This window comes from Odontesthes bonariensis, chromosome 11 (genome assembly GCF_027942865.1).
Source record: "Odontesthes bonariensis isolate fOdoBon6 chromosome 11, fOdoBon6.hap1, whole genome shotgun sequence".
NCBI lineage: Eukaryota > Metazoa > Chordata > Actinopteri > Atheriniformes > Atherinopsidae > Odontesthes > Odontesthes bonariensis.
Genome location: NC_134516.1, coordinates 10,738,566 through 10,765,354, shown reverse-complemented (window position 1 = coordinate 10,765,354; position 26,789 = coordinate 10,738,566). Strand labels below are relative to the sequence as shown.

General features: G+C 43.8%; 1 protein-coding gene across 5 annotated transcripts in view; it reads left to right on the top strand.

The window, feature by feature from the left end:
* Nucleotides 1-26,789, top strand: part of LOC142391613 (nck-associated protein 5-like) — a 156,230-nt gene that overhangs the window by 16,562 nt on the left and 112,879 nt on the right. Inside the window, exon 1 of one of the 5 annotated variants that reach the window (XM_075477482.1) lies at nt 10,821-10,866. The exons of 3 other annotated variants lie outside the window; for them this stretch is intronic. The gene's annotated coding sequence lies outside the window, so the exon portion shown is untranslated. Of the gene's footprint in view, nt 1-10,820; nt 10,867-26,789 lie in introns of those variants that run through there. One more of the 5 variants, XM_075477480.1, reaches the window with a different exon arrangement.

The following is a 26,789-nucleotide window of genomic DNA, read 5'->3' as shown; positions in this document are numbered from 1 at the left end:
TCTCACATGCCGTTTCCTCCACCCCCCCCTTCCACCTTTGCGTAAGCCCGCCTCTGTTAGGGTTTGCTCTCTTTTGGAGCAGCAGGAGCATAAGGCTTGTTTTAATAGTGGGACACGAAGGAGCCTGGAGGCCTTTGGTGAAAGTCCAGCTTGGCTCCGGTAGCGTCGTACAGATGGGCAACCACGAAAAAGGGGGAAGCTGCTTCAGTTGATGCGGAAAATCCGAATCTGATGAATGAATTCCTTGTCATATGCACATATCTTTGCAAAGTTTAATTCACCAAGTGATGCGTGTCCTTGTTTTCAAATCATTTGGAGTGGATGCGGTTTTGCTTTGCCATCATTTCTGATGTTAAATGGACTTTAGTTCAACTTCAACGTCATGGAGTTTGAGGTCACCGAGTTTAATCTGATCCATTAAACTCCAACATGAATCTTTATCCTTCCACTGATGATGGAGGGACATGACATCTCTGGCCCTTGTGGCCCAGCTGGTCCTGGCACAGATAAACCCACTAAGTCCTGTAAACACTCCTTTTCCTGGGAGGATATGAGCCTCCGATACATTTATTTTTTCAGGCATCTGAGAAAACACAAGAGGCGCTTTTGCTGACATTCCATCAGGCGACAGCCATGAGCTTTGCGTGCTGTGGTTTTCCCTCGGTGTCACCTGCGAACCGGTTCGGGCCGGATGACTGTACTCTGGGCAGACGACCCCCGAGTGATCCAGTGCTCGCTCGCTCAGTTTTTGTCACAAGGTCGTCACTCCTGTCACGGATGATCACGCTCGGGTTTCATCCGTAAAGCCGTTTCTTTTCTTTTGTTATTTCTTTCACACGTTCCAAGGTGTTTCCATGTGTTTCATGGCCCGTTAAGATGAGAGATTTTCCACCGGGGGTCGTCCCTGACACGTTTTCAGCTCAAACTAGAGCACAGAGCTTGAGACAAAACCCCATATGTCAGCTGAGGAAGAGGTGAAATATTTATGCCGGCTCCTCTTTGGATGGATTGCGCGGCCTCGCTTCATACAAAGCTTCTATCAATCGTCTATGGGTAATTTGTAGAATGTGAGTCAGAACCGGCACCTCACACATGTATCATGCATTTCACCGGTTTCCTCCGTGTATGCAGGCTGGGTTGAAAGGAATATTCGGGGTATGTTTCATCCAAATGTTGACTTTAAGCCTTTGTTTCTGTATCTCTAATGGATTAAAAGCGCGTGTGCATTTGTGCATTTGTGTGTGAAGGGACTGGACGCTTACACTGCGTCATCAGTGTTTTTTTTTCTTGATGCGTGTCATTATAGCTCTTGTGTTTAACAGGAAATTGGACCGTCTAATCTGGATCATGTTATGCGGCAGTAGGTACAGCAGCGCTCGCGAGTAACTGGGGCACCGTTTGCATTACATAACAGCCATGTTGCTGGGTTGATTCTGTGCCTCAATTTATTTTTATCGTTTACTGCCCGCCCGCAGATGAGACGCTCTTCGTCATGCCGGCACACGCACGGCGAGCCCGACGGCCGTGAATGGGCTGAGAGCTGATGCTATACGCTGACAGCCAGCTTTAAGTAGGTCACCTCAGAAGCTCTATAAGGGGGTCCATACTACACAGAAGAGGCTGTTGCGGGAGGGTAGCTCAGCCGGTGATCGGAGGTGATTTTAAAAATAAATAAATAAAAAAATGCCAGCAAACATGAACAATTTGGACACAGAAAAGGAGAATCTGGGAATAAAATAAGCGAGTCTGATCGTGATCAGTTGAAATCAAAGAGAAGTATTCGAGAATCCTGCTTCCTGTCCTTTCAACGAAAGTTGAGGGTTTAGCACTCTGAGGTCATTAAATTGATGTAAAGTGCTTTATAAATAAAATATATTATTATTATTATTATTATTATTATTATTGTCAGTGAGTAATGCATATTCAACACTGACTCACGGCATTTGTGAAACAGTCGTGAACGCTACTGATTTTACTCCAGGACATGTCTTTTCCTTTTAAATTTTGTCCGAGTTCACAGACGTTGGTCGAACAACGGCACGTTGGAGAATACGGAGAAGCAGCTCGGTCTACTTAAGGGAGTTCAAAGGGACGGTGATGGAGCAGCAGATGACAGGAAACACAGCTTTCCTTTCCTGAGTCGTACCAGAAACCTTGCATTTATTTGTATTTCCCAGCGCGCCGAAAAAAAACCCCGACGGACGAAATGTCTGGAATGATAGGAATAGCACGTCATAATGGGTGCAGATACACCGGCACAAGTCCATGTATCTTGGGCAAATTCAGGTCACTTTAGGTTGTCAATAGTCAGATTTAATGTACCTAAATGTTCCAACTGTTTGCCCAAAGTAGCCTAAATCCACACCAGCATTGGGCCAGAGCTGGCTCACTACTGGTCTTCCATTGGACAAGATGCTACCTGGGTTACCTTTCAGCTTGCCTAAAAACAGCCCAGTGATGCTTTTCTGTGTTGCTTTGCATTTCTGTTGAAAGTTACTCTGAATGTTTGTGTCCACTCGCACAAAAAAACACAGATTATTTTTTATTATTTCTCGAATTTCACGGCCTGCCATATAGAACCAGATGAACGATTACAGGAGTGCATCATGACTGGAATAATCAGAGGTTAAGTTCACCTTGAATGTCACTGTAATCGTTGAAAAAATATATATACTATCATATATGATATGATACAGTTTGCATTGATGAAATCACCTTTTACATACTGGGTTTTCGAGGAAACCAGTGACTGCATTTGCATGAGTCTTTTTCTCGCTCCCCCTCGGCAACAGCATCCAAAGCTTATGCTCATTTCCTTTGCCTATGCCGACGCTTTCTATTGGTGCTCTACAGGTCAAGGGTTTTCTCTAGGTATATCAAAACAGAGGAGCTGTTTGTGAGTGGGTGGTTATTCAAAGAATTCACAACGAGAGAACTGAGAAAATGGAGACATTGAACACGAGGAGAACGCCAAAGACAAAAAAAAACAAAACAACTGAAAAGATGATGAGAATCTGTCATTTCTGTCAGTAAGAGCAGGTGCCAAAATCATCTGACAGATTTGTAGGATGGCAACAGACGCCGTTTTTATGGCCAAGTTACAAACCATTTGCATCCTCTACCGGGTGCCATACTTCCCTGAAGCACTTCTGGCGCTGTTTATCATTGACAGCCTGTTACCACAGTTCCCGGCATAGTTTCCCCTTTTGTTTTATCTCTGCTTTCTTGACCTGAATTTTTATACATCTATAGATGCGTCATGCAAAGGCACTCCCTGTGGAAAGATTGCAGAAGCTGGGAAAAATAAGGAGCAGGAGGGTATTTAGAGCTAGAGTTCGGCATAGTGAGAAGATGGTAGCTATATATATAGATATATATCCTTCAACACAGCCTGAACCCTCCTAGAGAAGCTTTCTTGTCATTTCTTTAAGTAGTCTTCAGGAATAGTTCTCCAGGCTTCTTGAAGGACGTCCCAAAGCTCTTCTTTGGATGCTGGCCGCCTTTCGTTCCGTTCTCTTTCGAGGTGGCAGTTGGATGGTTTGTCCAGTTTGCTCAAACGGACACACTACACACAACGCGCAGGACAACATTGTCGTTGGATTGGTCCAAAACGACAATTTTACGTTCTGTCGGAACTGTGTCATCTTTGGCATTTTCCGTCGATGCAGCTAAAAGAAGGGAGAACTAATGACGCGAGTTTGAAACGAGCTGCTCGTAACCAAGTGCCCCACAATACAATTTGAAACCGTCTCTTTGTTAAGTTGTCCGTTAGTTGTTCATTGAGTTAGGTGCCTCTTTTATGCTTAAACCAGGGATGTCCAAAGTCGGTCCTCGAGGGCCGCTGTCCTGCAGGTTTTAGATGTTGCCCTGCTTCAACACACCCGATTCAGATTAAACAGATCACACTTCAACAGATTGGCTTTGTTCGAAACCGCATACTTCTCCTACTTCTCCTACTACTCATACTGACTTTTTTCCCAAATGCATTGTAGATTCGCCGAAATGTTGGGTATGCATCATGAGGTTACTACTCATACTCAAACTACCCAAGATGCAACGTAACGTGACGTCGCTGATTGTCATTTCCTGTCAAAACGGCAGTTTCAAGCCAGCTACAATGAGGGTAGGTTCACTTCCTGTTTTCAAAACAAAAGCACCAATTGTATCGTAATGGCTTTCCCTATGATAAAAGGCAACGGGTATTTTATTTTGTGAAAATAACCGGAAGTGCGTTGCTCACTACGGCTAGCTTTCGTAGCGCCGAATTCGTCGGAAACAAAATTGTAAATAGGCGGTATTTTGTCAGGTTTTCAACACGTTGGGGATCTAAACGACTACTTTCTCGCCTGAAAATGTTTCAAATGTTGCTAAAGTTTACAGAGTTTAGAGCTTAAGCGAAATCAGCTTCAGGACGGCTGATTTCGGCTAGGGTAGGAGCAAAATGCATTGTGGGTAAACGCTCTGCATACTGTCTGATCGACAAGTATGCCGTATGCAAGTATATAGTATGCGGTTTCATACACAGCCTGTGTTAAGTTCTGCACAAGCCTGTTAATGATGTCTTGATCTGAATCAGGTGTGTTGAAGCAGGGTAACATCTAAAACCTCGAGGACCGACTTTGGACATCTCTGGCTTAAACGATTCATCGGCCAGTGTTGAGTGGCTTACACATTCTTCTGACAATGGTCAGGTACAAGGACTGGGCTTAAAAAATGAGTGAAAAAGAGGCCAATGTTCAAATAAAAACATAGAAAGGCCTTCAGATACCCTGGAGAACTGTTGCTCAACTATTGCTCTGGCTGCTTGGAAGCAAAATGTAAAGAAATGAGGAGTGAGAGGTTCGGTTTCGCAGGGTTCCGAGATGCGTAAAGGAGCGCACGTGAAGAACGGGTCGTTTGGTCATACCCGGGCCAAATTATAGATGCACCTTATTCCGATGAATGTTCCTCTCTATCAGTGTCTTCGATCCATATCTGTATCGAATGCTAAATGACTTTGTTTCATGCCAATCAAACAAAACAGCCCTCACTTCTATCTAAAGACGTGGTGTCTCAATTCATTTCCTCAAACCGTGAAGTGATCATCATTAACCCAAGGAAGTCAAAACTGGTGAGAGTACGTCCCTGTTCTCCCTCTCTCCTCCTCTGGCCCCTTTCTCTGCCAGCGTTTATGAAAGTGTGCAGCAGTGCAATCTTGCTCAGAGATAATTGATAACAAAAGGCCAAATTGAAAACACTCTGCAGGGGGAGAGTTAATAATCAAGTGCTCCACATTACTGATTAAACGCTTGCTGCATAGTTGCGAGTTGTATTGAATAAACAGCATGTGGTAGTGCTTTCCTGTTTACCTCCAAAGTATTTGGGTTCAGCTAAATCCCCCCCTTGGCTTTTGTCAAACCGCCTCCTCGTATAAAGTCTTTTACGTGCTGATTTGGTGCCACGCTCTCGTATCAAGCGCGTTTCATTGGCTTGTTCGCCATTGGCGACTGCGAGGCAATAAAAATTGCCCCAAACAGACAAATTAGTATGGTTTATGCTAAATTTGAGTGCAAATTAATGAGATTGTATTCCAGCATGAAGTTTTACTTGGCAGGATTTGATTTCCTCCTTCCCATCCCAAAACAGCCGGGTTGTTACAATGCAGAGTGGAGGCCAAGCAGGGGAGCGAGTCCTGTAACTGGAGGGGAAGAAAACCTCAGTCTTAATTTGATTGGCTCCCACGTCGTCAAGTGGACAAATGGAGAGGTTCGATATTATTACTGAGTAGCTCAAACTAATTGGGTGTAATTATACATTAGAAATCGAGCGACTATGCCGCCCCCCCCAACATGGGTCTCGTTCTCACGCCATTACAGGACGCCAAGCTCAGGGGACAAGTGCTCCTTCACTGCTCACTTAGTGTGTCAGAGTGACTCTAAAGTAACTGGTGTAAAGTGTGGTTCTGAGGCTGATCGGAAGATTTGGGTGGCAGCCAGTTGCATAAAGAGATTTCGACTCCTCTTGGAGCAGCCAGCTCCTTTCTCTCAGAGCAGTCAGCCTCACACTTCATCTTGACTGCTCAAATGAAGTTTCTCATCAGGGGTGTTGCAAACTCCAGCCAGGCCTCTGACAGCTCCCCCAAGAGTGCAGGTGACATACCACACATACCTGGGCTCACCGCGCGGGTAGCCACGCGACCGCAGGGTGTGGGAACCCAGCAAATTCGGAGACACTCGCTGACTTTGAGGGGCAGAATAAGCGGCGTTTTCCTCCTCTCGCCTCATGGGAACGTCTCATCTTATGAGCCTCATGGTGAGCGATTACAGCCTTTGGTTTCTCTTTTGACTCCAGTCTGAAACCCAGCGGCTTCCCCCACATCCAACCACACGCTGTCTGCCCGAACAGCCACCGTCCACTTGTAAAAGGGTTTAATAATCGTTGAGGCTGGTTTGGAAAGAGCCACTAGCCTGTTTTTTTTCCCATCATGTGTTGGGACATTACATACTCCTATACAAGTTTAAAAAAAACAACAACACAAGAACATATTAAAAAAAACACAGTAAGAACAAATGATTGAACACACAGCAGCTTAGAAAACATAATAACATTTTAGGGACAACAAAACGGCAACAACAAAACGTTTTGGTGTCTTAAACACTTTGTTTTTATAGTATTTTTTCATTTATTTATAAAAAAAAAATGCAAAAAATCTTTTCATGTTAAAACCAAAACAGAAAATACAAACATTCGCAAAACACAACAAAACCGAAAACTCGTTTGTTTTTTCTTTTTCCAACACAACAACAGAGTGCTTGTTGTATTCTAAACTTTTTTTTTTCTTTTATTGTTGTTTCGCTGTTGTGTTTTATGACAAGTCTTTGTTTCCCGGAGTTGTGTCGACTTTTGTTGTTAAACCTGCCCCCCCCCTCTAAGGTTTGACGACCGTTTAGAGATCCATCTCAGGTGATCAAAGTAAAAGATCTTCAGCTTCATCTTTGTCCAATAATGAGCCAAACAGTCCAGCTTGTCACGTGAACGGTCTCCTCTGCCTGCCAACGACACGCTATTGTGTGCTATTTGTGCGGAAACCTCTAAGCCACAGGAAAAGTTACGTTTTACACTCAGTGACTAAAGGTTTATTGCTCCATCAAAGACATTTTTTTTTTAACGATCGGTTCAAACATAAAAGAAGAGGCTTTTGGGTTCATTCCAAACTGACCAAGAGGCTTTTTTTTTTTTTTTTTACTTTGTAGTGAGTTTTTTGCTCTTTCTGCCAGCTTTTATAATTGGATGTCCATTTCCCCTTGTCCATTGAGGCTGTTCTTTGTGTCCTTTGAGTCTCGGGGCCAATTATGGACTCTATTCCTCCAATCATGACGGAGATCAAAGTCGATGCCGGGGCTGCGTGCGGTCAGAGTCGCATGCGTTGTTCGCCAAACATTAGCGCTCTGCACCAAACTTTATTCACCCTGCGGTTCCCCTCAAAGCGCCCCTGCCAGGAACACAGAGGCCCTGTAAGAGCCCTGAAGTCTGCCCTGGACAAGGAGACAACGGTCCTTTCTCTGTCAGCAAGTGTTTGTCTGTCCAAAGAAACAAACACTTATTCACTGTTTCACTGGAGGCTCAAGTGGACGTTTATCTAGACCAGAGTCGCACAGCTGAGGAGGCGAAAGATTGATAAAAAAAGACTTCACACCACAGCAGAAAGCGTGATCAGATCATATGTTTGCACTTATCCCGGAGAAGCTACTCATTCTCTCTTCGTGTGACTGTAATTCACATTTATAGCCACACTTCCACATGAAAGTGGCATCCATTAATGACTTTGACGTTTCAAGCCACAAAAAAAGCAGTTTGAGAAACAATAATGCGTTCTTTGAATATTAAAGACATTAATTATACTCTCGTTGGCACCTCGAATAAATCTATTAATGTTTAAACTGACATAGAAGGGGCTCTTAAAGAGTTAAGTGCATCAGCACAGACGCTTTTTGTCACTAATTTGTCAGTGTGAGAGTACCAGCAAACAAAGGCAGTACCAAAAGGGATGGAATTAAAACGGATGTGATGGAAACATTTGGATTAAGTATTATTTGATTAGTCTGCACAAACATGTTACATAACCTAAAAGATGCATATGATCCCAGTAACTAGTCAGTCTTTCCATTGTTTTCCCTGACTTTTACTGCTTTTACTCAGAAAAACAGCTGCAACCAGCTCAGCTGACACATTCAGATGATTTGTTACCTCAAATCGGGCGTCATCGGAAGGTGTTTTTAAAGTTTAAACTATCCGTCTTAAGCCATCCTTTATGGACTCGCTTCAGCCAATCAGGTTAACAGACCGGGACTTGAAACATAATCCAGACATACAGTATCTGGGCTTATTCCAGGGTGCTAACCCTGTTCACCAGGCACTGAAGCTCTCGTCTCCAGGGATCTCTGTTTAGCATATGCAGATAAGGCGCCATCTTTGGATCCAGCACCGGCACAGCAGGCTAAAGTTTGAATTAGGTAAAAATAGCAGTGGGCAGCTAACAGGATTGGATGTGCAGATTAACACCCCGAGGCTGAGGAGGGGCTGCATCTGTCAGCGAGGGGAAGCCTACCGCCTCACCTTTCAGCCGGGGCAGGACAGGCTCCCGCTATAGTCCCCTGGCAGATTGGGTGTGGGTGTGAGATGCTGAAGCTGGTGCGGGAGAGTGGGGCAGTAGGCACGTCCTGTCTGTTCTCCTGCACAAAGTCGCCCTGTGATTACATCCTGCTCATCAGGCACGGTGCCAAGCCCTCAGCTGGGATCTGTGAGGGCTCTTTCATGCTCCGTTTTCTAAGACCAGCTCTGTAAATGCAGGGTTTTTGCTGATGAAGCCATTGCTTTTTGAAAACAGCAACACACATTCGAGCTCAATTTGGGTTCTTTTTGGGCACCCTGACAAAGTAGTTGAAGTTGAATTGAATTTGTGTGATAGTGAGAGACTCTGAGCCTTGTAAATTATGACTTTTTCTTTTATTTACACATGCTGACCTTTCTGCCGAGTCTGCAAAATATATCTTAGTACTTTTCACATTTGTAAAATGGCCCTAATGAAAAACAAAACAACACATTAAATGCAACCAAACCCTGTTTGTTTTCTGTTTGGTTGTTGTATTTCATGACTGTCTGTTTTCTGTTTGGTTGTTGTATTTCATGACTGTTTGTTTTCTGTTTGATTGTCCCCTTTCACAAAGTGTTGTTCGTTTTCTCTTTGGTTGTCGTCTTTCAAAAAATGTTGTTTGTTTTCTGCTTGGTTGTTGAGTTTCATGAATGTTTGTTTTCTCTTTGGTTGTTGTGTTTTGACAAAATCTTTTTTTCTTTTTGGTTGTTGTGTTTCACGAAATCTTTCGTTTTCTGTTTGGTGGTGGCATCTCACGAAATGTTGTTTTTATTTTCTTTTTATATTCATAAAATGTTGTTATGTTCTGCGCCTCAGAACCTCCCTACATTGGAGACACTAAAACCTGTTCTGGAATAGGCTCAGTTTTTGCGGAGCACTATGTTGGCAGTCTGGGAAGAGACCTCTGCGCAGTCCAAAGAAATATTTACACGTTTCCGTATTAACTCCAACCACTGAGTAAATATATGCAGAAACCACTCGAACACTTGATAAGTGACCTCTGTACGAGCTCAAGGCTCTGCTTTTTTATTTTGACATGTGAGCGTGAGCCACGTGACTACGTGTACATGTGTTTGCATGTATAGATGCAAATGAGCATGGGTTTGCATGCGAGTCTTAAAACAGGGTCTTTTCACTCATGTTCATGCCCGAGGACAAGGTGAGACCCAATACCGGGGCCTAACAGATGACTTCAAAGTGATTGTCTCGCCCCCGTCAGAGACTGCACAGGTCGGGCCTGTCAGGCGAGTTCCTAACAGGTGTTCCAATGAATGAAGCTTCCTGGCACCTGGAATTCCTTTTTGTTTTTCATAAGTTGCAGTTTAAAACTAAGAGGGTTGAGGATAAGGACCTAAAATAATATTCCTATTCAAATGACACCATCGCTTTGGAATCCCACTGCCTTGTAATTTCAAGAATAGTTTCTGACTAGACAAACGATGTAAATGATTTAGTAATCCCTACTTCCACCATTCCAAACCACAATGATTGCCCTTAATTTATGATATTACCTTTGTTATTTTTCCATTAATCTCGTCGAAGCTTTGACAAACGGACAGTCTCATTTGCTGCAGATAAATTACCCAAACAGTCAGTCATTCTTGTCCGGATTCAATTTTCTGGCCATTCCAGTCCACAATCATTATATGTGCATTAGTGTCACGATGCCTCTTCACTGACAAATGAAGCATTCTTGAATTACCAGAGGATGCATTATTAAAATCTCAGTCCTTATTTTATAGACATGGTTTCTCGTTTCAGTGATAAAATGTTCACTTTATGTCCCGCAGAGATTGCTTAGCTGGCATTGTGTAATGGTTTACACTGGCTGGGTGCACAGAAGACTGGTGGCTTTATTCCAATTATTCATCTTTAACACAGCCAGGGCGTTTGCTTGCACAATAGAATTCAAAGTCATTTCCTAGTTAGTGTTATGACGGACACTTTGGCGATAAACGATTAGTCACTGACAGGAATGCATTTTGGGCAAGGCAAAAAAAAATTTTTGACACCTGCATCACTTCGGCTTTCTTTCACACAGCTCAGCTCGTGTGAAGCCGCTTGCGTATGATCTCATAAATTCCTTGGCGAGGCTCGCCCCGGCACTCGCTGAAGGACGAGTTTGTAATCTCTTTTTGAGCCAGGAGCACCACCTGCCATTCAACTCCTATCAATCACTGCGATAGCTACATATCAAGAGCTTAACTCCCTGCGAGAACGACCCGCATTTACAGGTCAGTATCCACATTTTAAGGTTTGCTACCATGCCAAATGTAAAAACTCGGTGCAGATAATGATTCATCAAAATCTAGCTCTGTAATTTAGGGGATTTCGGTTTAAGAGGAAAATGCCACTGAAGCACTAGAATTAAACAAGCTTTGTGTGCTCAAGCATAGAGTCATTTGGATAAAAATCCCTGCGACCACTGGTTTCAGTTGGAGGTAATCCTAGTCAAAGCATCCCTGCTGCTGGTTGAAATTGTGAATCCAAACTGGTCTTGCAGGATTTCTTTTTTCTATTTTTGTAGCCCACGTCTGGAAATCATCCTCTAAAAGGTCATTTCTGCCTGCTCAGATTTCAGCAAGACCAATCGACAAACTTTTAGACGATGATACCGACCCCTGCTTCTCAAAAAACTATTTTAAAACCCCACTTAAAATGCACGCTCTCCGTTATGAACAAGGCACTTTCAAAGAGAGCTATTCACGCAATTCACAAGAAGTTTTTCTTGATCCCATGCTGTCCCTCCATCTTGGATCTCCCCTTAAAGGGAAATGCCACCCCCAGGCCAAATTAAGTGTATCCCCGCATTCCAGAGACATAAATAAGTGTGTGGGAGTGTTTTCCTGGTGACCCAGGCATTGTCCGAATCTCACAGCACTGACCACTGCTTGGTTGCGTGTAATACATACATGCTAGCGTCGCCAGCGTCGCCAATCGAAATATTTCGCCCAACGTGAATTAATTTGCTTGATTTACCTTCTAATTACTGTGTGAGTGGTGTACTTTCACATCGAGTGCAAATGAATGTGTAAATCTACACGGAAGGCTTGGTTTGCTCATGTCGGTTTGGGAACTAATTTCCAGTGCGGAAAATACAGCCGAAGCACACTCCCCGCTACGTCATTGGGAATCCCCACCCCCGACTTCCTCAAACAAACCAGCGTGAAGCAGCCAGGGGGTGGGGATTCCAAATGACGTTGCGGGGAGTGTGCTTCGGCTGTGTTTTCCGCACTGGAAATTAGTTCCCAAACCGACATGAGCAAACCAAGCCTTCCGTGTAGATTTACACAGTCATTTGCACTCGATGTGAAAGTACACCACTCACACAGTAATTAGAAGGTAAATCAAGTAAATTAATTCACGTTGGGCGAAATATTTCAATTGGCGACGCTAGCATGTATGTATTACGTGCAACCAAGCAGTGGTCAGTGCTGTGAGATTCGGACAATGCCTGGGTCGCCAGGAAAACGCTCCCACACACTTATTTATATTGTCTCAGGAATGCGGGGATACACTTAATTTGGCCTGGCGGTGGCATTTCCCTTTAAATAGCAGCTAAGAGTTGGTCGTGTTTTGGCCATCTCTTTCCAAGTAACTGTCGTATGATATGGTGAAGGTTTGGATGTATGGATTTGTTCTTGTGTGGTGACCTACATTTGGTAAGGATTCAGACCTGGTGCAGTTTCAGTACAGATTTGAGACTGTATGAAGAGTCTCTTTCAGGTGTGTCATGTATATCAAATTATTTCTACTAGCCTGTTGGATTTGGGCCCTTGGAGAGCTAAACTACTCTGTCTACCTAGATATAGTCTTAATTCCTGAGTGCAGGATGGTTTTCTGTGCACTGTGGACGTGTTAGGAAGCATCCTCGAGAGGAACTGCGCCAATCAAGCGCATGGAAAAAAAAATAGACCTTGATTGGTGGACAGTTTGGGGAGAAACATGGCTATGTTTCCACAACAGTTTCCACATTTTCCATTCGAAATGAGAAAACTGTCATTATCTATTGTGTAGGCTTGACCAGACCACGGTGAGGAAAACAAAGCATGCAATCTGAGATGCAGAGTTAATTCTTAGCGTGTCGGTCAGGAAACTGGTTAGCGGAGGTGGCTGGCGCCGGTTCATCTTGGAACGAGCAGTCGAGAAAACAATCAAAGGTTGATTTAGGAGCTGTTGTGGATCTTTTGCTCACATGACAAGATCCTCATCAGCAGATGTGGGTTTAGAATGTCACGTTTGTGGTCTTTTTCTAAGTATCGCAAGGTTTGCTTTGAGCGTGTTGGCTTTAAGGCTGAGAGGCGTTCATTCAGTTCAAACCTCTGTATTTAAGGTTTTTAACTTTATCTTTTTTTCGATCCCCAAGAGCTGTGACGACGGTGCAGAGGGTTTAATCGCATTCTCTGTCAAAGATGCTGACTTTGAGAGAATCCATCTCACAAACTACTCTTTTGTGACAGCAGCCCAAAATTTGAGACCAATATGTGTCCTGTCGTGGCAGCTACGAGCACGTTTAGGTGTGGTGACATCCGTAATGACAGTTGCTGAAGGAAAATATCTCGATTAAAGGTCAAAGATTCACACCGAAGGCTTTTCCTCACGGAAAATATGTTTTTGTCTTCTTCCTGCTGCCTTCAGCAAGAGTTCAATTTTGCAACTGGCTCCACCGTTTGCTTGCTTGCGTTAGATACTCAGAAACAGATGGTTCATCCAGTCACCTGCAAAGTATTTTTCGGAGCGCACTTGCCCTTTTCAAAACCCTTTTCTAATGACAACTTCCCAGAGGCTTCTGTATAATGGGCCAATTGGCATACAGGCCCCAAAGAACTCGTCAGTCAGTCCGGACATGCTTGTTCGCGTAAATTACGGCGGATTAAAGTGAATGCTACTATTTACTGAGACAGGAGCCGCCAGCTGACCTATAACCCATCTGTCTAAGTGAAAACTGCGCAGACAAGTACAAAACTGAAGGATCAAGCTCCTGCCTTTTCCTGCCAGAGCTCTTAAGTCATGTGCCTTATCTGATGTCGAGCTGAGGCACCGTACTCACAGGGAAACGGGGGAAAGTAAAATGCGGGAGGCTAAAACAGGGGGCACAAACATTTGATTTACTGACATCTTCTGCGGGCTGTACTAATACAGCTAGACACCAGAAGCTACCTCATGACTGAACAGAAGAGACCACCAGTCGGGTCTCTTTTGCAGATATGTGTGAATGTTTTATGTCTTAACACACATGCAAACACAAAACATGTAAAAACACACACAGAACTCAGTCTGTCTTGGGCAGCAAACCACTGTTGGTCTCACTCAGGTGATTTAATCCAACTTGACTCGCTGGTTAAATATTGACAAGAGCTGAAGTGGCCTCACCGAAGAGAGACGAGATTTCAGACGAGGCACTTTGCTGCCAAGGCTGTACTACTCCGTGCTGCATCATCATTCCAACACACACACACACACACCACCGAATGCAAACGCGCACATACAGTACGCACAGTGGCAGGCAGCAGCTGAGACTCGGCAAGGCAGCTGGGGCAGAAGTGGGGGAACGAAGCGGAAGGCGAGCAGAAGGGAAGAACGCGGATGCAGAATGAGCCAGTTCGCCGACCACAGCGTCACGTCGGTCTACGGGAGGATCCGAAACGTACCCCTGCTGGAGCTGCTGGTGGTGAGTGTCGGACCATGCGTGTCCCCCCCTCACCCCACCCTCCATCCATCCTTCCCTTCCGTTATTCCATCAGCCAAGGAGGTATCTGGGGCAGGAGGCAAGCTGTCTGGGACTGGAAGTGGGTCTGACTGGGTGATAATCAGGCTAGCCCTCCAGTGAGCGCACATTCGAAGCCACCTAGGCTGCTCCCGGCCCGGGCAGGAGGTAGGAATGGCTCTAGGGAACGGCGAAGGGGAAAGTTGTAATCCGCGAGGGAGCACGCGAAGTTTGCATGTGGAGTGTGTAAATATGATTACATCTAACACGATGGCATGCTGACAGCGAGTTTCAGGCGTATGCTGAGCAGAATTGAGTCAATGTGAAGGAACATTCTTCTGGGGACTAAAGCTAATAGACGAATGAAAAACAGTTGTTTACAGAAAAGATTACTCCAGGGAAAACAAGATGTTGTGCCTTGCTTTGCCTCCTTGCGATGTTCCATATGTAGGTCACTATCTGACAAGCTGTGACTGCAGCTAATTAGATGGCAGAATAGTTTTTTTTTTTTTTTTTTTTTTTTTCCACGTTTCCGATACATCTCCAGAAGGTCTGAATCAGGGGACCTGCCTGCCCATCTGTACATATTTACCCCTCGCGGTTGAGATGGATTGTGACATGTGACGGTTTATTACTCGGCTCTCGCGCCGCGTCGTGCGCGTGCGTGAGCGAGTGTTCATTGGAGTGAGAAACCAGTACAAGAAAGTGTGGCAGCAGCCCGATCTAAAAATAAATGCCGACGTCTGTGGGTGGTTTTCAGACGTGACAGTGCTTTGGTTCCGTTTTTTTTTTTTTTTGTGTAAGGCCTTCAGTGTTTTGACTCTTAGGGGTTGGCAAGAAAAAAAAAACAAAAAACTAATTTTCTCTACAAGAGATGGAGAAAAAAAAGAAGATGGATGGCATAAGGGGGGGGACGGTATCTGTTTTCATTTCTATTTTTCATTCTCCAAATGTTTCCCTCTTTCAATCTTTCTCGTGCTTTCCTCCGGAGCGCACGAGCCAGAGGTGTTTTTTGGGAAATCCAGGGGATCTTAGCCTCTGCCACCGCATGGATGCAATTATGCAGACAAATGTCTCCGCAGAGCCCCGAGACTCCACATATCCTTTAGCTAATTACATTAACAGGAGCTGGATAGTGACTAATGGCTCATAGAGGAGAAGGAGGGGAAACCAAACGCACGACGAAGAGCTGGAGAGGGCCCGGTTTGCATGATTGCTTTTTTCCATCCTGTTTCACCCTCTCAGTCCTCCTCATGCCCAGATCTCTCACTGTGCTCGGTTTAGAACTACTACTACTACTACACACACATGCACACAACAAACCCCAAGCTTCCATGTACACAAACACACACTTTTTCCATCCACAACGTAAGACTTTCTGTCTTCCTTTTAGTCGTTATAGGCTATGGCATGACTGTTTGCATTGTGGCACCGATCATACTTCTGTGTTGCGGTGGCTGTACTTAAACTGCACTCCGAGCTTTGATCAAAATAAAGCTTTGTCACGGCCACAAGAGGCTCTTGTTCCTGTTAACGCCGCTCTTTGTGCCAGTCAAACGAGAGCATTACGGATGCTGAAGCCGCAAGCAAATCCAGATTTTTTTTTTTCTTCTTGATGCTTTTATTCTATTCAATCATTTTTCATTCCTTTCTTTTTGTGGTTTGTTTGGAGTCGGGCACCTTAAAGGTCCAAAAGTACTCTATCTTCGTCCTGCGGCGCCTGAGCCTACGCTGCCAAACCATAGTAAATATGAAGGAAGGTTAAAAAAAAAAAAAGAAACAGTCTCATGTTTTGTGTTGCGTTACGACCAAATGGGAAGCAGAATCTGTCTTGCTTTAATTAATTTCTTTTGACGGCATGAATCACCGCTCAGAAAAGAAGGTTGGCGGTTATCTCCATAGATACCATGCACCTTAATGAGATTTCTTTCCGCTATCAGCGACGGGCTGCTGTGCACCTGTCACCCAATCCATCCGTTATCCTCCGCTCATCTGAGGCCGGGTCGCAGAGGCTGTCGGATAATGCCGTTTGAATATATCGAAGACTTTAAAAAAGGGAGATAAACTCCTATGTGAAACACAGTGGAGGGAGCTTCATGGACGGTCTGGGTGGTTTGCTTTACTCACTGATGGAGCAGTGAATTTTTTTTGTATTCTGTTGGAGGTAATGTTACAGACTGAGGTTAAGACAGCAGCGGGTGACTTGAAGCATCTCGGAGAGGCCAACTATAGCGGGATTTAACCTACACTCATGACAGAATGGGTCACAGCTACGCTTGTCTACGGCGTAAAATGTTGCCCCCAGAATTGTACAGTGACTATGTTTTCCTTGCACAGTTCCCTACAGAAATAGAGTTTATGCACACGTTTGACTCAGCTGATTTGTTCCCAAGCAGTTATTACAAGACTACAAAACATATAAAGCTTGTTAAGGGTTTCACGTTCACCTTTTTATGAGTTTCTGAGTTTCCTGTCATTTCACAAGAGAAGAAGAAGCGTCGAGGGTTACTTTGCCATCTCATAATTTACAACCATGGATTGGTGACACGTTTTGGGAGAGGGTGTGGAGAAACGTACTTGCTGTAGGTTTTCTGGTGACACTGTGCTTCGAGATGACTCAACTCAACTTTATTTATAAAGCCCTTTAAAACAGCCGTGGCTGTGCATTGCAGTAATCCAGCCGAGATGTGATGAAGGCGTGGATTACTGTTTCAAAGTGCGTGTGTGCGAGGAAGGGTTTCACCTTTGCCAGCTGCTTAAGATAAAAAAAAGCTGGACTTCTCTACTGCACAAATTTGCAGGTCCAATTTAAAATCACTGTCCATCTTAAAACCCAAGTTTGTAACTGTTGGCTTCATGTATTGCACAAGGGGGCCCAAGTCAGCAGGAGGGGATTCACAAGAACCACTGGGACCAAACACCATCACTTCTGTCTTCTTCTCGTTGAATTTTAAAAAGTTTAAGGACATTCAGGCTTTAACCCTCATACCTGATTTAAAACACAACTTAATTTCTGAAAAGGGACATTTTTGTCCCCTTTTAAAACGACCTAAAAACATCATATGTTAATATTTTTTTCCGCTTTCTTTTTCATAAATCTTTTATTCCACTTCAGTTCTGATCATAACTACCAAGTTTTCAATTATTTTCAAAAATTTAACCCTTTAAATACTGGTTTATATGACGTAAACGCCAATTTCTGTAAAAAAAACTCACAAAAACTGCTATATTTTCAATATATAGAATGCAAAGTGGAATTGTTGAGGGGGGATACTTATGGTCTGGGATAAGTCAATGATCAGCAACAACATTGATTTTTAGGGATTTTTAATTTTTTTGTTATGCCTGATTTAAAAAAAAACTCCTTAATTTCTGAAAAGGGACATTTTTGTCCCCTTCTAAAATGATCCCCAAAATACCATATGTTAATATTTTTTTCCACTTTTTTTTTCAGAAATCTTTTCTTCCACTTCAGTTCTGATCATTACCATCAAGTTTTCAATTATTTTCAAAAAATTAACCCTTTAAATACCAGTGTATATGAGGTAAACACCAATTTTCATTAAAAAACAGACACAAAAACTGCTGTATTTTCAATATATGCAATGCAAAGTGAAATATTCTATGGGGGATTATTAGGTCTGGCATATGTCATTGATGAGCTACAACATCAGTTTTATCAGCTTTTTAGTTTTTCTGCAATGGCAGATTACAGAAACGGCTCCCATAGACATCCATTATAATGAATACAGCATTAGTCTATGGCACACACGCACGCGCAGTCCAGGATTAGTTGGGGTTTTCGGTGCTCATCCTCGCTGACCACTGGGTCCCTGTGCGCTGTGCTGAGGAGGAGAACATTTTCCACCTCTTCGGCACATATGACATGCGATATGCAGATTACAGAAAGTGTGTGTTGCAGTGAAGGCCAATGTTGAGGAGCGCACAGGTCTGTGGCTCGCCTGCAGATGGACTGGGGGAAGCTCAGGCTTATTCCTTCTAATGGTCCCAACCATGGCGAGTTTTCATTTGAGCAGATCTTCAATCCAATACTTGAAGATAGCAATTTAGCTTATTATTTATATATTATTATTTAGCTTTTTAGCCCACGACGTAGGCCGATACATTTTAACACAGCGTCTAAAGCTCGCCACTCCCAAACCCTTCATCGGTAAAACGGCCGATGTACGACCGTACTGAAACATTCATATCATTAGATGTCTTTGGAAGGCTATGAGCTGCGCACGTCACAGGCAACCCACACTTTGATGCCATATTTTGGGGGTTTGCTGGGGATATACTGCCGAAACGCGCAGCGACCCTGAAAGGCCTTCAGCTGCTCATCGATGCAGACTTCTCTGCCCGGGGTGAAGAGGCGGGCGAGTCGGCTCTCCCACTTCTCCCAGAGAGCTGCAATCGGAGCCAGTTTGCCCTCTCGCTGTCGATGGGGTCGTGTCAGCTGGTCATCAAACAAGGGATTCAAATCTTGTGTGTGCCATGGTTTGCCTGAACATGGCCCATCCAGTGCATCCCACAGACTGAGGGTGCTCTCACCTCGTGAGTGATGCACCCGGCGAGGATGAGTGGCCCGAGGAAGGCCTGCAGCTCTCCTTTGTCGGTGTCCCTCCAGGCCTCTGTGGTGCGTCTGCCTTCCAGGTTGGTGAATTGAATGATCAGCTCCATCAGCTCATCAGTCAGAAAAAGATCCCAGGTGGGCTTCACATCGGTTATGCGGGCGCATGCGTAGGTGGTCGGTCCAGGGCGAGCACAGGGCGCAGGCAGGTATCGGAGGGTGTTGGCGTGGTTGTCAGACCAGGATATCTTGCCATTTTTTGACACCAACAGAATATCCAGGCCAGCAGTCTCATCAGTTTCATCCTCCGTGCTGTTATAATCAGAGCTGCTGGAGGTAGGGTGAGTTCCCATTCTTCATCTGAGGAGTCATCAGAGGAGGATGAATAGAGAGAGTCGCTGTGCCCTGCTCTGAGGACTTGCTCCACGGCTTGGGCAACGCTGAATTTTTGTGCCATGCCTTCCAACCTTCAGGAGAATGAGAAATGTGCACAGCTCTCGTATTCTCATGCTGGTGGATCTGTCGTTGACAAACGAGGGTGCTTTCATCATGTTACCTCAAAGACACCTAAATTATTTTATTATGTTACCTCAAAGAAACCCAAACTATTTCTCAGTCTGATGACCTCATAACATCACTGGGGTCACACAGGTGTCCGTGTGTGTGTGTGTGTGTGTGTGTGTGTGTGTGTGTGTGTGTGTGTGTGTGTGTGTGTGTGTGTGTGTGTGTGTGCGTGTGTGCGTGCGTGCGTGCGTGCGTGCGTGCGTGCGTGCGTGCGTGCGTGCGTGTGTGCGTGCGTATGTGTGTGCGTGCGTGCGTGCGTGTGTGCGTGCGATAGACTAATGCTGCATTCATTATAATGGATGTCTATGGGAGCCGTTTCTGTAATCTGCCATTGCAGAAAAACTAAAAAGCTGATAAAACTGATGTTGTAGCTCATCAATGACATATCCCAGACCTAATAATCCCCCATAGAATATTTCACTTTGCATTGCATATATTGAAAATACAGCAGTTTTTGTGTCTGTTTTTTAACGAAAATTGGTGTTTACCTCATATACACTGGTATTTAAAGGGTTAATTTTTTGAAAATAATTGAAAACTTGATGGTTATGATAAGAACTGAAGTGGAAGAAAAGATTTCTGAAAAAAAAAGTGGAAAAAAATATTAACATATGGTATTTTGGGGATCATTTTAGAAGGGGACAAAAATGGCCCTTTTCAGAAATTAAGGAGTTTTTTTTTTAAATCAGGCATAACAAAAAAATTAAAAATCCCTAAAAATCAAAGTTGTTGCTAATCATTGACATATCCCAGACCCTAATTATCCCTACTCAATAATTCCACTCTGCATTCCATATTTTGAAAATACTGGCACCAAAAGCCTTCAAAATTGGGCTAAAAAGTTCAAATTGGCATTTAAAGGGTTAATTTTTTTGAAAATAATTGAAAACTTGGTAGTTATGATCAGAACTGAAGTGGAATAAAAGATTTATGAAAAAAAAAGTGGAAAAAAATATTAATATATGATGTTTTTAGGTCGTTTTAAAAGGGGACAAAAATGTCCCTTTTCAGAAATTAAGGAGTTTTTTTTTTACACAATGAAAAATTGCATTGTATATGATGTGTGTTTGAAATTCGAAAAAATAGTCAAAAATACACAACTGGACCAAATATGATGAGTATCACTATCTACAGTGTGAAATTAGAGGAGAAAGTTCACCCCAAGTGGACAAAAATGTCCCCTATCAGGGATTAGGGTTAATGTCTTCAAGACATAACAGAAGTGGTTTAAGAGAGAAAGCATCCTTCTTCCTTAGGGGCACATAGATTTGGCTGTCATCAGCATAGCAATGGAAAGAGATACCATGCTTTCTCAGGATGGAACCCAGGGGCAGAAAGTACAGCGAAAAAAGCAGGGGCCCTAGAATTGAACCCTGTGGAATAAGAGATAAGAAGACAGCCGTTTATCCGGGGTATCACAGAACATTTTATGAACTGTGACTGCCTTGATGGGAGGAACGGACCTCAAAATGAGGTCTCTTCCTCATTGTGAGAGTCTCATAGCAGCGACAAAAAAAACATCTGATAGAAGCTTTGAGTGTCCCCAATCTGGTGGATACAGATTTTGGGCCAATTCTAAGCAATTTTGGCAAGTGCGAATGTGTGACGATGAACATAATGTCAACAATGGAAAGAAAGCTAAATGAAATCTCCACGTTGTTAACTTGCAACTAACAAGGACATTTGAGACATCAAAAAAAAAAGCACCGATGTGACTGTACACCTGCGTCCAATTACTGCTCACAATAGCACAACAGTCTGAGTGGATGAGTGTGTTTTGCTCGTGCTCCAAAAGGACGAGACGAGCGACTCACAGCTGCAAAATATTAAAAGCAATCACATGGGTGGTGGCGAAGCAGCTCGAGAAGGAGCTCCGAAAGCAAAGAAAAGCACGAAATCTTTGGGAAAAAGATTAGCTTCTCTTCATGATGTGCAATTTTACGACGGCATCCAAAGTCGCAGGTGGATTGATGGCGGGGACTTTATTCCATCTAATTATTCCTCTTGATTTGTTGTTGCTTTATTCAGACAAAATAAGTTGTTTTTTGTTTTTTTTTTCCACCAGAAAAGAATGAAACAATAACAATAAAATCCAAAAATATGAGATGGGAGGGGGGGTTTAAGTAGCTGGTTTAATTGACATGGAATAGCCTTTTCATGGTTTCCAATGAGTAACAAGAACTTTAGATCGAGTTGGTTTAGTTTGGACTGTCTTTTAATTGTCTGTTTTCATCAATCTCTGGTCAGCGAATAAAGCGGGTGTCAGTAGTTTCCTGTTTGCTCCTAGGAGGTTTGGGGAGAACTTGCAGGAGAGCTCAGCAGTCTGCTGGCTCACATTACAATATGCTAATATCCCCCAGCTGCAACCTGCACCACCCTCCTGCTTCCTTGCCTCGCTTTCTGTCTCTCACACACACACACACACACACACACACATGCACTCGCATGAGAAGAAACGCACTCGTACAAGCCCTCGGGAGAGTCACGGGAGGGCCGTGAAAAGGAAGCCGAAATGATTAATTAACTCTGCCCTCATTTTGGTTCGGCCTTATTGGCTTTCGACACCCCAAATTCAGCTCTGGAGCTTTGCATAGATTATCCTCCCACCACCGCAGCAGCAGCCAGCCAACCTCTCAAAACAGACACGGAGACACACTTCCAGAAATATTGAGGTCGCGTTGTTACTCATGCTACGGCGAATGTGCAGATTGTGCTGCTCGGCAAACAGGGCGAGAAAGAAGCCGCTCTTAAAGAAAAATTCAAATAATCGTTGAGCTTTTTGCGGTTAGGATGTTTTTTTTTCTGGTGCGGGGTGGAATATGGCTGCGGTTAATTCCTCCACCACCACCACCACCAGTGTCTGTGTGGACCACATGTGCACTCATGTGGGCTCAAACTATCAATGCTTTCACGTGTAAGCAAATATGAGCTTCCATGTGGTCATCATCCGTGTGTGTGTGTTTGAGTTGGTGCGTGCGGGTCGGCTGTGGACTCCAGGTGCTCCAGCCTGCAGTGGCCCTGACCGACCGTCCTCTGCTCCCCGGTGCTCCTCCATTGATGGCAGCTTTTGAGAACAGACAGCTCTGCAGCATTAAAGTGCCTGTCAGGCCGCAGCAGCACAGCTTGACAATACAACAGACAGCACTCTTCAATTCTGGCTCTTTTTTTTTTTTGTCAAACTGCTCCTACACTTTGGGAGACGGTGTGTTTTGTGTGCTTATGTTTCATCAACCCCCCCCCGAACAAAAGATCACCTGCCCGGCTGTGTGATGTGTCATATGGTGGGAGCCCTGAGGGAAAGCCAGCGGCTTCATGTGGAAGTCTGTAACCTCTGTGTCACAACGGGCTCCCATTATCCCGCAGAGTGATCTCACATTTAGCTTCACTTCTGGTTTGCGTTGCTTTTCGTGACAAATTGGCTCTAACTCACCATGACGTATTTTTACAGAAAAATGGCCAGTGGTTATTTTCTTAGCACAAGCTGCTCCCTGCGGTATTTGTCCACAGTATCCCGCGCAGGAGACTCATATGCAAACAGGGCAACAGAGCGGATGCAAGAAAAGCCGAGAGATGAGTCCTGCCTCATACCGCTGCAGTACAAAAAGGTGTTGTTTGCCGGGGAACCTTTTTTTCTCCGATGTGGCTAATGCGCTCTGTCAGAGGTAGTTTCGGTTGATGCTTGCCTTGACTCCGAGAGGCAAGAGGGAATTGAGCACAGTTGAATTTGCCACATACGCCTGCTGGCTTCACTTTCACTGTAAACTCAGAGGCAGGAAAGCGGTGACCTTCATGCCAGTTAGGTCGGGTGCTGTTTGTTGCTCACAGGTATGCTATATCAGCTGTTCCACTGCCTGTTGATGTGGACTGTAAAGTTCTCTCATCCCACTGTTGCTTGATTTTATTTATTTTATTAAAGCAGTTTGCATTTCCATGCTGTACTCAATTGGGTTTTTTTCGGCCCTCATCTTAAAGGGATAGTTCGCCTCTTTTGACATGAAGCTGTATGACATCCTGTACTAGCAATATCGTTTATGAATATTTTCTTACCCCCTGCTGTGTCCTGTGAGCCGAGTTCCGGCTGTCGGCAGGCGGCAGCACGCAGTGATACGAAGGGAGAGAAAATAGTGCCAAGCGATTGTGAGGTCTGACTTTTTCCTAGACAACAATTTTTTTGATGGAAATGTATTACTCTTTTGAACGCATATTGTTTTGTGAAGCAAAACACTCTATTTTTGTGGCCCCAGCCAACTAGCCGGACTACCTTCGTCAACACCAAAACAAGGCTGGAACTCGGCTCACAGGAGCACGATATTGCTAGTATGGGATGTCATACAGCTCCATGTCAAAAGAGGCGAACTATCCCTTTAACACGGCCACTGTTGTTGCATTGTCTCAAATGCCAAGCATCAATATGAGGTGCAGAGCAGCCTTATTACTGTGATTATAGGGAAATTCATTCAGGTGCTGGCTGATGGGGCACCATTAGGAGGAGATTGGCCATTTCTGCCCATCCAATTATACACTGCGAAATGTCTCCATACTTTGTGCATATATTTCATTACACCAATTGGCCGCAATTATTCAGCAATCCATGGAGGATGACTTTGATACCCAGAAAGAAGTGCTGACGTCTCGAGTTGAGACTCTTGACTCTAAGGCAGAGGTTTTGGCCATCTGATCCCCGGCTGCTTTGGGACACAGAACGTTCATTCAAAAAAGAACATGTCCAATTTCTACCAGTTTCTTTAGCCTAAATCAAACCCAGAACTATTGAAGTTTACATAACCCTTCTGTGGTGTTTGGAGATCACCTTAGACAGTTGTTAATGTTAATGTAAACAGGAGCAGAGAGCATGTTCGGAAAACACGATTGAATCGATTGTTATTTAAACCTAGGTCTAGTTAATATACTACTATTTATTTCAAGAACATGTAAAAAAAAAAAAAAAAAAAGAAACACTGCAGCATCTTACGTTTATGATACTTATGTGGTGTTGTGGTCTTCAAAACCCCAGGGTAGTAAAAAGTTTGGAACGTGGTGGCGTAAACGTGGTGAAAATGAAAGAAAAAGGGTGTTGTGCGCGTTCACTGTCTTTTTTTTTTTTTTTTTTTTTTTTTTCCTACCACGGCCTGCTATTAGTGTGTGTTTGTCTTTTTACTGTTTGAACGTGAATCATTTTATTGGTATTACTGCCTTTTATGAAGAGCCTCAAGGGTAGTCCCAGCACCACCCACCACACCCACGTCACCTCTCGCTTTCAACATGGCAACAAATAGCTTTCTGCTACTACCATCGCTGCACCCTTTGCTGTGCGTCATGTGTCAAAACTGGAAACACACACACACACACAAACTCCAGGTTGTAAGCATCCAGAGCCTTCTGCAGTGTTTCAAGCCACAAATTGTCTTGCGGTAACATTTTTGTCTGCTTGTCAATTCTACAGAAACAATGCACAATACACGTATTGTACCAATAAAGCAAAGAAGGACAATCTTCATCTGTAGCGTTCGAGGCCAAGATAAAAGATAACGATCAGCTGGTGTAACACCTGCTCGGTGTTATTTGGAAACATTGCTTGGAAAAGTGTTCTTTTTGTTCTCACAGCTGCAAATTGGGGAGGGGAAGTATAGCAAGTAAATACCTTTGTGTGCAGTTTCTGTCACAATCGATATGTCCAGCGCTGTGCCAAAGACCTGAGCCACTCCGCATCTCTTTATATTTGGCTTCCAAGCAGCCAGACTTCCTTGTAATCTTTTAAAGTGGGCTTGAGATCTTTCAGAGTTTTCCTCTGGACTTTGGTTGTTTGTGGTCCAGTCCTTGTTCTTGAACATTTACAGATGAATGTGATTTTTGTTCGAGCCTCTTTGGTACTGACCTACAGTCGCTTACACATAAACAGGCCATTTTTGACTCGAGGCACGAAACGCTGGCGTGTCAACACGTTACAGACAGCTTAGCTAAGAACCGGTTTTAAATTCTATCTTCAGGCGCTTAGTTGCTAGCAGGCAGTCAGAAAGACAGGTAATTTGTTCCCATTTCTTTAGTTGCAAATAACACCAGTTGACAGGCATGGATATTATTTTTTATATATCAGCAAGTTGATTCCCAAAGAGCTATTAGCTGAAAATGAACCAGATTTTGGCTTGGTATGCATTGTGTCCTCGAAAAAATTGAGGAGAGTGGACACGGAGAGGACAAAGGAAGAAGAAGGCCTAAGAAACTATCTATAACTGATGAAAAGTACTTGAAAATGATGTATTTGAATAAAAAGAAAGAAAGAAGTCCAAGAAATAACAAACACAGGACCTGAGAGATGCATCTGGACCTTCAGTTGATGCATCTAGTGCTTGCCTCAGGGTGGCTGTTAAGAAAACATTCTGAAGGAAGGGAAACGGGGAGAAAAGGCTGAGGTATGCCAAATGACACAAGAAGTGGACTTAATAATCAGTGGCAACAGGTCTAATGGAAGGACGAATCCTCCCCAGAGCCCGGACCTCTAACATTACTGAAGCAGTGTGGGATCATCTTAACAGAACGGAACAAAAGGCAGCTGACATCCAAAGAAGAGCTTTGGGATGTCCTTCAAGAAGCCTAGAGAACTATTCCTGAAGAATACTTAAAGAAATGACAAGAAAGCTTGTCTAAGAGAGTTCAAGGGTTGGGAATGATTTTATTTTGGTTCTCCCAGACCCACAAACTTTCAGAAACCTAAATTTTAAAAACCAAAAATGAATTAATGTTAGTTTTTTCCGTCTTTTATATTAATCATTGACTCTTGTTATACCTTTTACCTTAAGTCAGTTATTGGAAGACAGGCTGCTCATACCAGAAATCAATATCATCTGCATGTCGTAACGTTTGTCAGCATGTGAGTCATCCAGCAATCTGGAACCACATTATTGAGTCGTAGTCTCTTTCTAAAGAGATCGTATGATCTTCGTGCCTTTCATGAGTCCATAACTCAACTTTATGGTGATGTGTTTGTGGCCCTCAGTGATTTTTCAGGGGAACCTCTAACAGTGGCCGGATATCAGATCAGTGATTGAGGTTTTATGAGGCAGACAGAGACCCTCAGGTGAAATGGATTGAATGAAGGATGGGCCTCAGGGCGGACTGTGTGCCGTGTCAACGGTCAACGACTGCCTTTGTCTGTGGTCACTGTGGTCACGGAGGAGCTGTTGTGGGAGCCTGCAGCAGCCAGAGGGCTATCGAACTGCAACCCAACATCCATCTGGCATAACAGTTGGACAAGCTAATAGAATCCCATGCCGAAAAATTGCGCTGTACAAACAAGACTCCTATAATTATTTCAT